Source organism: Ascaphus truei, chromosome 16 (assembly GCF_040206685.1).
Source record: "Ascaphus truei isolate aAscTru1 chromosome 16, aAscTru1.hap1, whole genome shotgun sequence".
NCBI lineage: Eukaryota > Metazoa > Chordata > Amphibia > Anura > Ascaphidae > Ascaphus > Ascaphus truei.
In genome coordinates, this window is record NC_134498.1 from 29,857,006 (window position 1) to 29,865,945 (window position 8,940).

Below are 8,940 nucleotides of genomic sequence, written 5' to 3' on the forward strand. Positions count from 1 at the left end.
GTGTGTGTTTGCGAGTATGTCTGAGGAAGTGTGTGTGTTGTGGGTGATGGCGTGTGGCGTGCCAGAGTGCGTGTGGGCGAGGGTGTGTTTGTGCGTGTGTGTTTTTGTGACTGAGGGGGTGTGGCTGAGGGGGTGTGGCATGTGTGAGTGCGTTTGTGTGCGTGCGTGTGTGAGGGCGTGTGTGTTGCTGTTGGTTGTGTGTGTGATTGTTGTTTGTGTGTGTGTTTGTGGGTGTTGTGGGCTTTTGAGCTTTGTGCGTTGTCCGGTGCCGATGTAAGTATAAGACTGGTTTTGGGGGGGGGGTGTTTGGGGGGGGGGGGTCATGGTGTGTGTGGGTGTTGTGGCTGCGTGCGTTGTCCTGTGGTTATGTAAGTATGATAGTGGTATCGGGATGGGGGGGGGGAGGTTAATGGTGTGTGTGTGGTTTTTGCGGCCTCCGGAGGAGCAGCGTGCGTTGGCTGTTCGGGTGGGGGGGTGGGGTGAGGGGCTGCGGAGGAGCAGCGTGCGTTGGCTGTTCGGGTGGGGGGGGTGAGGGGCTGCGGAGGAGCAGCGTGCGTTGGCAGTTCGGGTGGGGGGTGAGGGGCTGTGGAGGAGCAGAGTGCAGTGGATGTTTGAGGGGCTGCGGAGGAGCAGCGTGCGTTGGCTGTTCTTGAGGGGCTGCGGTAGCGGGAGAGCTGTGGCGTGCGTTCATGGTGTGCATGAGGTTGTGTGGTTTTTGCAGCCTCCGGAGGAGCAGCGTGCGTTGGCTGTTCGGGTGGGGGGTGGGGTGAGGGGCTGCGGTAGCGAGAGAGCTGTGGCGTGCGTTCGTGGTGTGCGTGAGGTTGTGTGGTTTTTGCGGCCTCCGGAGGAGCAGCGTGCGTTGGCTGTTCGGATGGGGGGGGTGTGAGGGGCTGCGGTAGCGGGAGAGCTGTGGCGTGCGTTCGTGGTGTGCATGAGGTTGTGTGGTTTTTGCGGCCTCCGGAGGAGCAGCGTGCGTTGGCTGTTCGGGTGGGAGGGGGGTGTGAGGGGCTGCGGTAGCGGGAGAGCTGTGGCGTGCGTTCGTGGTGTGCATGAGGTTGTGTGGTTTTTGCGGCCTCCGGAGGAGCAGCGTGCGTTGGCTGTTCGTGTGGGGGGGGGGGGGTGAGGGGCTGCGGTAGCGGGAGAGCTGTGGCGTGCGTTCGTGGTGTGCATGAGGTTGGGGGGGGTGGTGGTCGAGGGGGGTGTTTTTAAGAGGCATTGTCCGTCGGTATGCGCTGCGTGTTCGTGCGGTGTGTGGAGGTGATCGTGCGGTGTTGTGTGAGCGTGTGTAATGTTGGAGTGCTGAAAGCAATGTTTATATAGTTGAGATTCTGTACCTGATCTGTGGTAGCAGGCGGTGAGGGTTTTGTGGGTTGAGAGTTGGCCCCAGAGCAGTGAGGATTTGTTGCTTTGAAGCGTGGTCCCAGAGCAGTGAGGATTAGGTGCTGTGTAGCGTTCCTAAATCTCCCAGAGCAGTGAGTGTTAGGTGCTTTGAAACGTTCCCAAAGGTCACTGAGGGGTGGGACAGTGTGGCAGTGGTGTTGGCCGCAGGCCAATGAGAGTCAGTGAGGGGTGGGACAGTGTGTCAGTGATGTTGGCCGCAAGCCAATGAGAGTCAGTGAGGGGTGGGACAGTGTGTCAGTGGTGTTGGCCTCAGGCCAATGAGAGGTGTGTGGGGGCGGGCATGGCCTGAGGCTGAGTGACAGGCCAAAGGTGCAATGCGATTGGCCCTAAGTTGCAAAAGGGCAATCAAATTAGCAAAAATGGATAATGAAAAAAGGATTGCAATGGAAAGTAAGATCAACCCTAAGAAGTTCTTTAAGTAGCTTAATAACAAAAAAATTAGAAAAGAAAATATAGGACCCTTTCAGTGTGAGGTGGGCAGGCAGATTATTGGAGATAAGGAAAAAGCAGAGGTATTAAACACATCTTTGCCTCTGTGTTTACCAGGGAAGAATCAATTGCAATAGTAGTGCCACAGAAGGAAGCCACAACCTCTATATTAACAAGCAATTGGTTCACTGAGGAAGAAGTTCATAGACGGCTTGATAAAATTAAAGTTAATAAGGCACCTGGCCCCGTTGGCATACATCCAAGAGTTCTCAAGGAATTAAATTCAGTAATAGCCAAACCATTACATTTAATATTCAAGGACTCAATTTCCACAGGCTCAGTACCACGAGATTGGCGAAAAGAAGATGGTGCCTATATTTAAAAGGGAGCTAGATCACAACCGGGAATTACAGACCTGTAAGCCTGACTTCAATAGTGGGGAAGTTACTTGAAGGTTTAGAACGGGATAATATTCAGGAACACCCAATTGATAACAAAATTATTAGTAATAGTCAGCATGGACTAACCCTTGTAACACAGCACATTGCAGACCTATCCTACCCAGGGCCGCACACAGATTTCCAGGACCCCAGGACTAGAGTTCCGACCGGGGGCCCCTCTCCCATGTCAGCAGTCTTGCGATCCCCCAATTTCACACCTCGCGAGCCCCCTCTATTTCCCTATATATAGCTTTGCTTCAAGGAGACCTTGTTACTAGAGATGGTCAAATTTTGGGGGTGGATTTGGATTTGCATCGGATTGGCCAGTTCCTTTGGTCCGGGGATTTCAGCGGATCAATGTCAAAAAGGGTGATTTGCGTTTTGCGAATTTAAAAATTATTATTACCAATACACTCTGTGGATTCAGTAATCTGAGAATCCGCCAACGGATCGCTGAACCAGCGGATTGAATTCTACAAATCCATCAACGAATTGTATCCAATGGCGGATTTTGATCTGTGTGGATTAAAATTGACAACATCCGTCCACGGATTTTACAACACTAAGCGGATTTTGGGTGTAAAATGCAAGAAAATCCGGAAAAATGATTTGGGCGGATTCATCCATCTCTACTTGTTACCGAGCCAATTAAATGTGTAAACCTAGGTATATTGGCTTATTCACAGGATAGAATAATAATTGTATAAGGGTAATAAACACACAGATACCCAGCAAGCTTTAAGGAACCCCCAAAATTACCACATAATATATGTATAAAGGGTCAATTGGAGTGCTAGTGGGCGTGGCTAAATGTATACAACAAAAAAACAAAGAAGCCCAAAGCTACATCCAATATGACAAAAATACACAGTGAAATACCTATATATCTCTTGAAAAAGGGTAATTTAGTTAAACCCTTTGACCAAAGCATCATAAGCCTGCTAGCCACATCAAGGCTTAACCATTAGCAGGTCCTAACACTAACTGATTAAAATTCTTATTTACCACTATAATTAGAGGAAGAATGATCGCACTGGATCTGTCACAACCAGCTGCATGAAAGACCTGCTCACTTGGAAAGTGGTGAGGGGCGAGTTTAAACCCTGGGAGGGAGGGGCCACTGACCATCAAAACAGCTGAGACCAGCTGGACAAAGTTAATAAATACACAGATACCCAGCAAGCTCTAAGGAACCCCAAAACGTACCACATTTTATTTATATATATATATATATATTTGCACACACAACAAAAAAAAACAAAGAAGCCCAAAGCTTCATCCAATATGACAAAAATACACAGTGAAATACCTATAGTTTATAGTTGGCCAAAGGGTTTAACTAAAGGACCATTTTTCAAGAAATATACTGTACAGGTATTTCACTGTCTATTCCGGCACAAAACCGAAGTGATGTTCAACTATATAATGTTCCCTCAGGGTGCACTGCCCGTGCATTCAGATCAAGTTGCAGTTCTTCAATGCAGCTAAAATGCTTAATAAAAGTAGAACATTTTAGTGGCTTGTTGGAAAATAAACAAGATTGTTTTGGATGAAAAACTTTCATTCTCTAAGCTGATCCCTCCAGTCGGTGGGACTTCGGGAAACCGAGGTGATCTAACTACATATTTACAAAAAAATACAGGTGAACTAACTATATATATTTTTTTAAACTGGTGAACTAACTACATATTTAAAAAAAAACAGGCTCTATCAAAAATATTTGAACTAACAAAGCAGCTGACAGATTCCTGGATCTTGATTTAATGCAGCAAAACGTGAAATCTTATGGGTGTTTTTTTTTATATAAATATATCAGTTCTGTAGTACTAGAGAATACTGTGGTTTTTTAATTATTCAACTCTTGATTCCATTTTTAAGCATCCTCTGATTTCTATAGCAGGATTTTGCCCAGCTCCCCAGCAGTGTAAGATCTTTGCAACACTTTCCTGTTTTTTTGTTTGTTTTTTTCAACTTCAATTTTTATTGGGGTTTTTTCACAAGGCATACAGACAGTTATACACTTTATCACATGAGCTCCTCTACCCAATTCTCTGAACCATGCCTCATGACACAAAACACTTAACACACATAATCAGGGAGGAGGGGGGGGGATTGCGATTTTTCCCCCCCTTCCTTTTGATCACGGGTGAGCTTTGACTTCTCCAGCCACTTTCCAGAGTCCCTGCCAACGTATCCCCGGGTCTCCCATTTTTCCCTTGCATGTATCCTAGAAGGGACAGTCTGATACTATACCCTCTGGCCTTGATCAAAGGAGAATGCACCTGATTCTATAACAGCCACGCGGTGGCATTGCTCACCCCTTGAATGTCTGTCTGGGCCAACCATGGCAACCAGACCTTTTGGAAATTTGTGCCAGTGTCGTTAACCAAACTTGTTAACTTTTCCATCTGGCAGACAAACCAAATTCTGTTGCGACTCTTGTCTATAGATGGGATTGTATTTTGTTTCCACAGCGCTGCGATCTCGCACCTCGTGGCTGTTGCAAAATGAGCAGCTCACTTGTTTTCCGATCGGGCTAGATCTTGTTCAGGTTTGTTTGTCTCCTTGCGGTCATGCCCCATTAAGCCGTAATTGGATACTTGCAGTCTCTCAACAGCATTCTCCTTTCCTTTCGCAGAGCTGCCCACTCTTTGCCAGCTCTCGTCAAGGGAGGTCCGGTTTTCACTCAGGTTACCAATTCCTCTATTTAATCCGATGCCCTTCAGGAACCTCTCCCCGTCCGATATATTTTTAATGGTACTTGCCTTGCCGTTTTTTATTACAAGTAGTCCGCAGGGGAAGGCCCATTTGTATTTTATCCCCTTCTCCCTGAGGATTCTAGGAAACGGGTGCCAGAGCCCTTCTCCTGTTGAGTGTGATAGGGGAGATATCCTGATAGCATTTGCATCCCCTCTAACGTGATGGTGGGGGAAGCCCTAGCGATTCGGAAAACTTCTTTTTTTATTTTAAACTAATGGAAACGAAGGATCACGCCTCTCGGAGGGTTGTTAGGAAGGGGCCCTGAACGTAATGCGCTGTGGCAACGGCCTAGCAATAATTCGGCCTCCGTTTCCCGTGTAAAATCGTGTTCAGCCGTTTGCCAACCATCTCCTCCACATCCACCACAGTCTCAGGGATCCCGCGGATTCCAATGTTGTTACGGCGATCCCTTTTACCCACCGTCTTCCTGTCTTTCTGCAATCTCCTCTACCTTTCTCCTCAGGTCAGACAGCCCTCGCTCAGTGTTTTTTTCCGCTCTAATAGAGGAGTCCTTTTTTTTCTAACTCCTCAGTGTGCTCCCCAATGCCTGTGGTATCCCTTCTTAGGCTTTCCATTTCGCCGTGAAAAAATTACTTCAAGTCCTTAAATAGTTGGGTAATATATTTTTTAATTACCAGCTGCTGTTCAGGGGTTCTCACTACTCCCTTGTGCAGAGTCTGTATCTGACCCGCCGCCGGGCGACATGCCGGGCTCCCGTCCTTCCCGTGTCAGATCCGCGCTCGCGAAAAAGGCTTTGAGATCGAGCGTTTGCCGCTTTCTTTGCGACCCAGTTGTCACCTCCAGCTATTAAAATGTTAGATTCAGCTTTTTGTGAGAGTCAACCACGGGTGTTTATGTTTATTATTTGTGAATGTGCGCCGGGTCTAAGCGGAGCTATGGACTTATGCTGCCATTCCCGCACATGTCGCCCATGCGCCTTCAACACTTTCCTGTTTGTGATCATTTGTTGCCAATATTCCCAGCAGTTTGAGCTGTAAACTGTAACAATATATAATGTTAGCTTCGTAATATAAGGATACATTGTAGCTGCTGAGTTACACTTACTGAAGCAGCCATTATGTTAGTAACACCATAAGGCCGTGATTATAGTGCTTTTGGCGACGCGAGCGATGGTGTGCGGTGCCGAAACAAATACCTGTCTTCCGTTGTGTTGTTTGTAGTTGGCACGACCGTGACAAGGCGGAGGCATGACGGGGGCAACAGAATCCATGAGAGACAAATTAATTTGTCTCTCCACTGGATGGCCGCGTGACATCTGCGTCACGTGAAGCGGTTCAGCCAATAATAGCAAACCGCTCGCGTGACGTCACGGACCCCGCCTCCCCCCGCCCCCTGTCGCCTGCATTCAGTGCAGGATTTGCGCGCATGCACCGCGCGAGTGATGTCACACAGTCGAGCGCAGGCCCTGCAGACTCCCACTATAATCTCGGCTTTAGGATTATTACAGATTTATAACAGGAGCAGCAAACGATTGAAAGGTTAGGTAAGAATGTAGAATTATACATTGTCACATGCTTTACATTTAGAAATAAGAAAAATAGTGGGAGGGGTGGGGTGGAATTTCAGCTTTAACGTCCCTGTAACTGAATTCTACAGAACAGCTCGAGGCAATAACTTGTAGAAAAACAAGAAAAAAGCAGCGCACTGCTAGGGAGCCAGGTGGTTAAAAAAATATACATTTATTCAACAAATGAACATCACCCAAGGGGGTTGTGCAGCCTCCTACGCGTTTCGAACTTACTGTAATGTCCTTTAACAAGGAGTATAAATTTATAAGATTTATACTCCTTGTTAAAGGACATTACGTCCGAAACGCGTAGGGGGCTGCACAACCCCCTTGGGGGATTTTCATTTGTTGAATAAAGGTATATATTTTTTAACCACCTGGCTCCCTGGCAGCGCGCTGCTTTCTTCTTTTTCTACCGGATTTCTACATCTGCGGCTGGACACGCCATAACAGAGTCCTGGAGGCACAGGAGTGGGTAAGATTTATTCTACATATGGTTACCTGAAGAGTTTGCCTTCACTCCAGTATTAATTCAGGTTTTTCTCCAATGAGTTAACTTCAGGTTGATTTATCATCACCTTGATTGTTCGCTTCAGGAGATACTTTATTATTATCCGGCTGGTTATTCACTCGAGATACGGGACTTTACCCACTCCATACTAGACTCATATTCCAGAGTTTGAGTTATTGATACAAGACTGTATACATTCCGAACTCATTGGAGCACCCACTTTGTTATATATGTATATATACGAGGCAATAACTTGAACTGAAGTTATCCGAAGGGAGGTAACCACAGACCTTCAATCAGCACTTGTCCAGCCCAATGATTGTGCAGTGGCCTCATTCTTATTGTTCTAAATGGGCAACATTTTTCTAATATTCACTTGAAGTCTGGAAAAAGTCCAAAAAAACAAATGTTTAGGAAATGGGCAGAAGCAAAGTAAAGTGCAATCATTGAAACAGCAACTATTTCCTGAGCAAGGAAATGTGAGCACAGCGTTTACTGTATGTAGAAACATCACATTTTGGGCTATTTTTTTCTCTCTATAAAATGAAGTTGTGAGCAAGACTGCCTGCTCTCCCCCCCTGCACGCGCCCCCCCCCCTCCTTACCTTGTCTCCGACGTCAAATGACGCCGCGGGGGGGGGGTCACGTGATGCCACGTTGCCATGGCGACGCATCGCCGAAGGCCAGGTAAGGAATATAGGAATAGCGGAAGTCTTTCCTATGGGGGAGTAAAGAAGCGGTGCACAGCAATGAAGGAGATGGTAAACTGGATCGCTTAATGAAAACAAACATCTATTGCTCAAAAGTCATGAGGCAACAAGTAAATAAATACAATATAGATATACTAAACATCATGGTAAAACAATAGAGCATACGGCAACACAGTCAAAATAAAGGGTTCTGTACAAACCAGCCTTAAATACAGAAAGCTGGAATCACTGTGAAGAAGAGCTAGGATCTCAGTATGAGCAATCCGGTAGGTAATGTTTGGATAAGTAATATTAGATTAAGTGCCTATTATGAATTAGTGAGGAACCAGCCAGAGAAACTTCTGGGATTGTGTTATTAATCAGCATTGTAAAGCAGGGCTGGTGGAGTGCCTTCCTCCTCCACATGACAGATACAAACATTAGCCTTCAAATGATTACATTACTCAAAGCAGAAAACAAGAGCCACCATATATCAGTGTATACACGTTACCCCTCTGTGTGACGGCTTTCATGACACTCCACTTGTTTTGTTTTTTACAGTACAAAATATTGATTTTATTATTATCGGAATCATTTTCAAACCTAGGAAGGTATAAATAGCCATTGTCTGTTCGGATGAGAATTTTTTTGAAAGGAAGTCAAGTAGGCGCATGTCCAGCAAAAACAGAAGACCATGATTAATGTGTACACTGCCAGGAAGAAATGGGAAGCCTCGAGAACTTGTATGTTTTCTTAAGTAGATGAAGCACATTTTATGGACTGGATTATTTATTTTTGCGACAAAAATAAGATTCTGAAACGTGCTATTTAAACACAGGATAGATGACTACTAATATGATGCAAGTACAGTAATTACTATAACAGGCTGTTGGATTCCCATCCACTGGCTCTCAATAAAGAATTGGCATCAGTTAGACATGAAGAGCATATCCAGAATATTTCATGGGAGTTACTAGAAATGGGAAAATATGCCTCATAATAAATTCCTAATCGTCATGATTTACCACAACACTGTTTCATAGGCCCATCTGTCTATGGCGATTTACTAATATTTATGGCAATTGGTGCAACAAGAGGCTATAACCACATGTAGAATGGGGGGTTAGTATGTACCGGTTTGGCAATTGCATGTCAGACACACAAGCATTGTAGACGTAATGCT